Here is a 9,258-nt window from a genome sequence, read left to right on the forward strand (position 1 = left end):
GGATCTTACAAACAAGGGGGTTGGTCGTGTGTTCTGACTTTATGAGAGTTAATGAGTTACGGGAGTCAGTAAAAATTATAAAAGAGGAAGAGGTGAGTGAGTATATGTTTTTTAAGGCAAAAAGGAGTGCATACAGTTCTGTAGTAAGGACACTGGATTCAGGAGGGAGGGGGTATTTGAAAGTACGAGTTGGGAAGATTACTGCAAAACCAGCACCGGAGGTGGTTTTGGAGCCATCAGTGTAGACGGGAATACTGGAGGAATGAGTGGAGGCATAGTCAAGGAAATGGGTGAGAAGGACAGTAGGAGGAATATTTGATTTTGGTGGGTCAGGGTAGACAGAGGAGCAAACATGGGGGCAAGGTATAAGCCATGGAGGGACTGAATGGACAGAGAACGGGAGAGGTCGGAGATGGGGAAAAGGGGAATGGGAGAGGAGGGTATCCATGCGAGTGGAGAAAGGAGTAGGTAAACGGGGAAAAGAAGCAAAGGTAGGAAGTCGGGATCGTGGGATAGTTAGTTTAGTGAGGGGAAGTTGGTGGAATCGAGCATAACATCGGAGGGAGAGAAGGGCACGGCGTCGAGAGAGAGATGGTATGCCTGATTCAGCGTACAGGCTCTCAACTGGAGAGGAGCGGAAGGCACCTAGGGCTAAGCGAAGACCACAGTGATGGATTGTATCAAAATGGGCAAGGAGAGAAGTTGAGGCAGAGGATTAGATATGGCATCCATAATCTAGAGTGGAGAGGATCAAGGTGACAGGAAGATGAAGGAGAGTTTTTCGATCTGAGCCCCAGGATAAACGGGATAGGGTTTGTAAAATTCGGAGACGGCGGCGAGCTTTTCCCTTGATGAAAATAATATGGTCTCGCCAGGATGGTTTGGAGTCAAAAATGACGCCTAGGAATTTACCAGAGGAACGGTGTTGGAGTGGAGTGTCATATAAGAAGAGTGAAGGTAGGGGACCTACACGTGTGCGAGAGAAAAGGATGGAGAAAGATTTGGAGGTAGAAAAGCGGAAGCCATGGTTTGTGGCCCAGGAGGATACTGATGATATTGCAGATTGAAGAAATTGGTAGATATTTGGTATGGATGTGCCAGAGGCATAGATGGTTAAATCATCAACATATAGTGAGGACTGGGCTCCTGGTGGTAGAACAGAGGCAATGTCATTTACAGCAAGAAGGAATAAGGTGGTACTTGTGGGACACCTTCAATTTGAGGAAAGAAAGATGATGTGTCAGAGGCAATTTTGACCTGGAAAGTACGTTGAGAGAGGCAAGACTTTATGAAGACACCCATGTTTCCCCGTATGCCTAGAGAGGACAATTGTTGGAGAATATGGTACCTCCATGTCGTATCATATGCTTTTTCTAGGTCAAAAAACATAGCTAGTACGGATTCATGGCGTGCAAATGCGGATGTAATATATGTCTCAAAATGAGCAAGGTGGTCAGCTGTGCTTCGGGCACGGCGAAAACCAAACTGGGAAGGAGAGATAAGATTGTGGGATTCAAGATACCACATTAAGCGGAAGTTAACCATTCGCTCTAGTAGTTTGCATAAGCAGCTAGTTAGTGCGATGGGGCGATAGTCTTGAGGGAGGGTACCCGATTTATTGTGTTTCAGGAAGGGGAGGATAAGAGCTTCTCGCCAATGAAAAGGAAAATTTCCTGATGTCCATATGTGGTTGTAAATTGTTAATAGGAAGGATAAGGAGGAAGATGGGAGTTGTCGGAGCATACGGTAGTAAATACCGTCAGGGCCTTCATGAGTGTTGCGGCACGATTTTAGGACAGCACTGAGTTCAGAGGAAGAAAAGGGAGCATTATGAGACTCAGCAGAGGATAGGGTGAAGATAATGGGGGTACGTTCCCTGATGGTTTTAATAGAAGAGAAGTGTGGAGAAAGGTGAGAACCATTACTGACCTGGCTGAAATAATCACCCAGTTCATTAGCGACTTCGGGAGGATCAGAGATGAGGGTATCTCGAATATGGAGGACGGGGGCTGGATGAAGGGGATGTTTGCCTGATAGTTTATGGATCCGGCGCCAAACATTTGAGATAGATGTAGAGGATGTAATTGAGGAAACATTTTCGCCAACTAGTTACTCTTTTACAGGAGATAAGAGATGATAGTTGATTTGGGGTACTCGTTTGTAGCGGTAACTGTTCTAGGCTGCACGTTTTACACCCAGTGCTTTCGTGCAATCAGAATTCCACCATGGAACACATTTGGAGGTATAGGGTCTTGAGGTTCGAGGGATAGCTGTATGGGCAGCTCTTAGGACTGTAGTTATGAAAAATGTTATCATTTCTGATACGGATGAGAGGGAAGATGGAGGGGTATGAATAGTAGAGAGTGAACTGAAAGTATGCCAGTCAGCTCTATTAAAGCACCAGCGTGGGGAGTTGGGAAGTGGTACATATGAAGTTGGAGAAAGGAGAACTGGAAAGTGGTCGCTATAGTGAAAGTGGTCTAGAACTGACCAGTTGATATCTAAATGAAGAGAAGGGGAGCATAGAGAGAGGTAAATGCATGAAAAAGACTGCGTGCGTGTATCAAAGTGTGTGGGGCGATCTGTATTTAGTATAATTAAGATCAGCTGTGGAGAGGAAGCGCTCTAGAGCGCTTCTATCAAAGCACCAGCGTGGGGAGTTGGGAAGTGGTACATATGAAGTTGGAGAAAGGAGAACTGGAAAGTGGTCGCTATAGTGAAAGTGGTCTAGAACTGACCAGTTGATATCTAAATGAAGAGAAGGGGAGCATAGAGAGAGGTAAATGCATGAAAAAGACTGCGTGCGTGTATCAAAGTGTGTGGGGCGATCTGTATTTAGAATAATTAAGATCAGCTGTGGAGAGGAAGCGCTCTAGAGCTCGGCCACGAGTGTTGGTGATAGAATCACCCCCAAAGAGTGTGGCGGCAGTTAAAATCACCTACTATGGGTAAAGGTGATTGAAGTTGGGAAATTAGGTTAATGGGGTGGGAAGGGGAGAAGTAGACTGAAATCACTGTGATCCAGCGGCAAAGAAAGATACGAATAACTGTACAAGGGACAGTGGTTTGAAAGGGAGGTATGACGTAAGGTGTTTTCTGGTTGATAAGTATGGACGAGACATAAAGGGGGTGTGGGGAAGAAATAAAATGGTAATATGGGGTTGGTATTGGAGAATGTGTAAGAACAGTCTCTTGAAGGCATATATAATGGATGGGTTATAAGAGGAGAGGATATGACGGAGGTCAGGTCTGTGAGAGCGGAAACCGCGAATGTTCCAATGACAGATAGTTATACTTTAGTTGATTTAGTGATAACGATTGTAGTACGCGTTGGAGAATTTGAAGGGGAAGGTGCTAGAGGGTGGGATAAAGAATGAGGTTGGGGAGGTGGTGTTGTATCAGGAGGGGTGTCAGGAGGTAGAGGGTCTGGGGAAGAGGGTACTTGTGACATAAGGGATTCACGTGTGTATCCAGGAGGGTTAATGGTTAATGGTTAAAAGCAAAATAAATGTGCTAGACATCTAAGGTCATGTAGTACTATAGTTAATGTTAGTGAAGGGTGGTTGGGTTAGTGATTAATTGTTAAAGCTGGGTTAAGGAATTGGTGAGTGAATGGGTTAGGGTCGGATGAGGTAATGTAAAGGGGTTAGATCAAGTGAAGGATATATATGCGTTTGAGGAAGGAAAACAGGTTGTCAAAGCAGAAAGTGTGAGATTCTGTAAGGATGTCTGATAAGTTGGGATGTCTATGTAGGGAGGACGTGGGCATGACAATAACATGTGGGAATGAAAGAGGAACATTCGGAATCGCGAATGTTCCAATGAAGGATAGTTATACTTTCGTTGATTTACTGGCAAAGATTGCAGTGCGCGTTGGAGAATTTGAAGGGGAAGGTGCTAGAGGGTGCGATAAAGAATGAGGTTGCGGAGGTGGTGTTGTATCAGGAGGGGTGTCGGGAGGTAGAGGGTCTGGGGAAGAGGGTACTTGTGACATGAGGGTTTCACGTGTGTATCCAGGAGAGAGTGGAAGGGATAGAGGGGATAGTGGGAGGGTTAATATAGGTAGGGCTGGAGTCAGGGGGAATGGGTTTTGTTGGGATGGGGTAGGAGGATTGGGTGTAGGGAGAATATGAGTAGGAGGAGGATGGATATCGGCAGTCACTTTGAGTGTGGAGGGAGCGGGAGTTGTAGAATTTGAAGGTGGATGAGTATTAGTTTGGGACTCGATTATGTAGTTCTGGATATCTTCAAGAGTTTCTGTAATGGAGTTGGTTGGGGAGTTTTGTGAGATAAAGGTTTTCTTGTGAGGGGGGGAAGAGAAGTCTGGTGTCTGAAGAATAGGGGCAAAGGAAGGTGGAGGTGATTGTGGGGTAGGGGAAGATGGGGTGGAACGTTTATTTTGTCAGCTGCGGGTAGTGCGAGGAAGGAGAGGGGAAGGTGGTGGGGCTGTAGTAGAGATTGGAGTGTCTGGATTTAGGATGGCAAAAGAATTTGATTGGGTAGAGATTAGAGTGTCTGGATTTAGGATGGCAAAAGAATTTGATTGGGGAAGGTAGGAGGTAGAAGAGGGGAAGTTAGAGGGAGGAGGGTTTCGGTTTAGGAGAGGGTGTAGGAGCTAGGGGGGTAGGGGGAGTGGCAGCGTGAGCGACATTACTATAGTAGGGGGTAAGAGAAAAACCTCGTTGACGAGCCTCCTGTCTGGCTTCACGTAGAGTGAGTCCAAGTCTGAATCTGAGAGTTGCTACCTCAGACTCAAATTTGTAGTTGGGGCAGCCTCTATAAAATACATTATGGGGGCCGCCACAGTTTGCACATGTGCGTGATTGTGCAGAGCAGTTTTATCGAGTACGGCCAGGTTGGGCACATAGCGGGCATCTGGCTGTGGAATGGCAGTGTTTGGCTGGGTGTCCGAAATGCCAACAATTTTGGCACTGACAAGGAGGAGGTTGGTATGGTCGGACAGGTAGGGATTCCCCACCTATGTAAACATTAAAGGGAAGGTCATGTCTACGGAAAGTAATTTTGGCAATGTTAGTGGATTTCTTATGATCTCCTCTGGGAGGAATGGAGTAGCATTGTACTGATGTCGCATCATAGTCCGTGAAACAGGCGAGTAAGTCTTCTCCACACTCTGACCATTCTTTGTCATAGATTGGGCAATCTGTTGGGGAGATAGAGACAGTTCTGGTGCAACTATTGAGGGTTGGATGAGGTTCTGTAGGAATGGGATTACCATATAGATCAGTTAGTTTTGTTAATGCTATAGCTTGGTTTTCAGATGTTACTGTGACGAGACAGGAGTCTTTGCCTACTTGTTTTTGGAGGCATTGCTGGAAGAGGAGGGTGTTTTTAGAGTAGGGAGCTGTGGGAGGGATCACAAAAAATCGGTCCCATTTGGCTGGGCTAAATAGAGTATTTAGGATTGTTGTAGAGATGGGGGTAGTAGAAGTGCGGGGACGTGTGGAGGAGGGAGTAGTGTTGAGGGGGGTAGTGTTATGGGGAGGTGGGCAATAAGTTTAGTTTTGATTCCATTTGTAACAATGGATATTCTTGGTGTGACATACTGTCTGTTTCATTTTGCTTCTAAACTATCCCGTGTGTGCAAGGAATGGCCGAACGCAGGTCAGCAAGATTGCTAGACGAGAACGCTACCGCTGCACCACACAGCAGTAAGGTTGTAAGGTAGTAATAAGGGGAGATGGGGTGGTCGATGAAGAAAGTTGTGGGAGTAAAGGTGTTGAAGTTGAGCATGTTGGGAGAGTAGAAATGTCTCCTGGGGTTGGGTGTTGATTAGGGTGGATACTGTACTAGTAGGCTATTTGATAAAGGGGCAAGCCTCATTGCCCTTAAAAGTGGGATTACGTCTTCATTATTGGCCATGATAAGCCTGGAGTATGTTCGGCCGTTCAGGACTGGCACAAAGTCAGCCTTTCATCCTTTCAGCACGGCTCTCACACCTTAGGACGAAAAGTATGAGTGGAAAAAAGACCATGTAAAATTAGTTGAGTCAATGGCTGAGTCCCAAGGTTGAGGAGTCCCCATCATTGGGTCTCAGTCTCCGTCTCCTAAGCCCCTCCCCACGACAACAACGTGCAAAGGATTGGGGGGGGATGTTAGTGAAGGGTGGTTAAGTTAGTGATTAGTTGTTAAACATGGGCAAAGGAATTGGTGAGGGAATGGGTTAGGGTCGGGTGAGGTAATGTAAAGGAGTTAGATTAAGTGAAGGATATATATGTGTTTGAGGAAGGAAAACGGGTAGTCAAAGCAGAAAGTGTGAGATTCTGTAAGGATGTCTGATAAGTTGGGATGTCTATGTAGGGAGGATAGGTGGGGGAAAGTAGACGTACGGGCTGCTTCAAAACATGGGCATGACTATAGAATGTGTGGTACTGAAAGAGTAACATCAGGGTTCTTTTAAAACCACAAAAGAAGATATAAGATTGAGGAATTGCATACACAACCTTCAGAATGGTATTAATTTATTGCAAAAATACTTATCTTACACAATACTTTTAACAGATACTCTACCTTATAAATCTAAGATAATGGAATGATATGGACGGAATCCATTACAAAATCTGGCAGATTTTACTCAGATCATCTGAAGTAATTCTACTTGTGGAATGTTACAAAGCATACATGTCTTACAACTTTAATAAGAATTATAGAGAAATTTTAAGTCTGTTGAAAAAAACACATCTCTCATCAAACAATGAACTATTATACTGAACTTTCTTTGTTTTTTTGTAATTTACCCTCAAATGTGCCTTTCAAAAAACAAAAGACCTTCCCGAAAATTGGAAAAAAAAAAAAAAAAAAAAAAAACATTAACGAGTTGGAAATCCCTGTCATTTATTTTCTTTCCACTAGTCAGCATGCCATGTCCACTGTAATTTAAAGTTTAATAATTGTGTTTACACATAGATCCCTCTACAAGTGCTTAGTTACCAAGAAGTCAAGTTATTAGTCCTACCTACCACACCTGTTTACCCTTTTCCTCGGTTTTTGTAAAGATTCGTTATTATCTTTTATTGTTATTAGTACTTAAATGCAATATAGTAACAATATCACCAAAAATCATCATAACAGTATTGATATTAATATAACAATATTTAATTTTGCCTTGAACTCTTTCCTCTAATCCCAACTTACAGCATTAACTTTTTGTGACAAAGTAATTAACATATATAGCAAATGACCTTTAACAAAAAAAGAAAAAAAAGAAAAAAGCTCATCTCACAAACCAAAAGGACATTAGACGACAAATCTCCAAAATACATATGAATTACAGTTCATATATCAAAACACTTTGGATGATGTCTGATCTAGGATAGCATCACAATTTTTATTTTTATTTATTTGGTTGGATAACAAATAATATTAATCAAATATTTATGTAAATGGATGCAAAATATGACATTTCATAAATTGATTTCTAATTGGCACACTTTCCATGTATTAACATATTAGACATTACCAATAACGTAAACTGAAAAAAACATCACAACGATGCTGGCCTTTGAAATGCACATGTCACAAACCACTTTTATACAAACAGATTAAGAAGAAAATACTATCAACATAAAAATGTCTCAACTTACAGGACCTAAGTATGGTACCTGTTGTTCTCAGGTGTGTGCGTGCAACGGACAAAACATACTAAGTTGTAATAATAATAATAATAATAATAATAATAATAATAATAATAATAATAATAATAATAATAATAATAATAATAATAATAATAATAATAATAATAATAATAATAATAATAATAATAATAATAATAATAATAATAATAATAATAATAATAATAATAATAATAATAATAATAATAATAATAATAATAATAATAATAATAATAATAATAATAATAATAATAATAATAATAATAATAATAATAATAATAATAATAAAAAAAAAAAAAAAAAAAAAAAAAAAAAAAAAAAAAAAAAAAAAAAAAAAAAAAAAAAAAAAAAAAAAAAGGTCCATGTCACACAAGAAAAAAAGAGAAACGGAAGAAAAGACAGCACACGAACCCCCTAACTTTGTTGTCTTTTTGGGGTAAAAACCAGTAACTTTGTTGAAAACGCTGTTATAAACTCAACTTCACAGCCATTATTCCTATGCGGCAGAACATTTAATTCTTCTATTCCTCGATATGAAGATATTACAATACTGACTAAAAGATGAGGAAAATGAGTTGTTAATTAATGCACTCATATATTTTACATTTTCCTTTGAACTGATGTCTGTATAAAAAATGTCTAGATATGTTCTTCCACAGCAGAAATTTCACAAAACATCAGCTCCATTTCATTTCAAAACTCAATACTCCCTTAAAAAGTTGCTTACTCACATAGTTGTGCAAAGTGGTCTTGGTATTATGAATATAGAAATTATTTAGTGTATTATTCTCTATACAATATACACATTAACTCATAGGCAGATACCAGTTACACATTGCTATCAGAAAATATGGTATTGATCACTTTAAATATATAACTTTGCTAACAAGAAACATTATGTTAACATACATAATTTAATAGACTGTTCATTATAAAATACATTTTGGTATAAACTAATTTTCAAATAATACCTAGAAAGCTCTCCTAGCCTTTCATGTTTAAAAATTGAATTACTCCTTCTTTCAATACAATGAACTATCCAGAAAAGTCTAAAACTCAATAAAAGCATTTTCTTATTAAAATAGAATAGAATTTGCAGAAAAGAGAAATATACCTTATACAAGACCTAATGGACCTGACCTCACTTCTGAAACTTATACTGCTGTCTACCTAAGACTAAGCATAATGGAAAACCCATATGGGACTTTGGTTTTGGCATTGCCATCCTTGCCAAACTGGATGTCTTTCCTTACAGCAACTATGGTCCACCTTGCAGAATCAACCTGAGCTCTAAACTGGAGTCAAGGATGGACTGGCTGACAGCTGGCAACTCCAGATTGACATCAAAAACAAGGTAAGATACACGCAAGTATTCCAAGATCTTTAAAAAATATAATAATAATACAGAAATAGTAATAATAAAAATACAAAATAGAAGAAATAAAAAAAATAAAAATCGTAATAACTACAATAATAATAATAATGATGATGATGATAATAACAATAACTATACTGTTACATGCTGATTTGTTCAGCAATAAGCTTGTAAAAGATAACTCTGAAAGCGACTCTAGTTTCAACAAAATACTATTATACAATAGTAACAATTTAACCTGCTACTACTTGTAAG

At 40.1% G+C, this 9,258-nt stretch overlaps 1 pseudogene; it reads right to left on the reverse strand.

Moving 5' to 3' along the window:
* Nucleotides 1-8,382: 8,382 nt before the first annotated feature.
* The window catches only part of LOC125048299, a 10,351-nt pseudogene continuing 9,475 nt past the window's right edge, over nucleotides 8,383-9,258 (reverse strand).

This window comes from Penaeus chinensis, chromosome 43 (genome assembly GCF_019202785.1).
Source record: "Penaeus chinensis breed Huanghai No. 1 chromosome 43, ASM1920278v2, whole genome shotgun sequence".
NCBI classification, from domain to species: domain Eukaryota; kingdom Metazoa; phylum Arthropoda; class Malacostraca; order Decapoda; family Penaeidae; genus Penaeus; species Penaeus chinensis.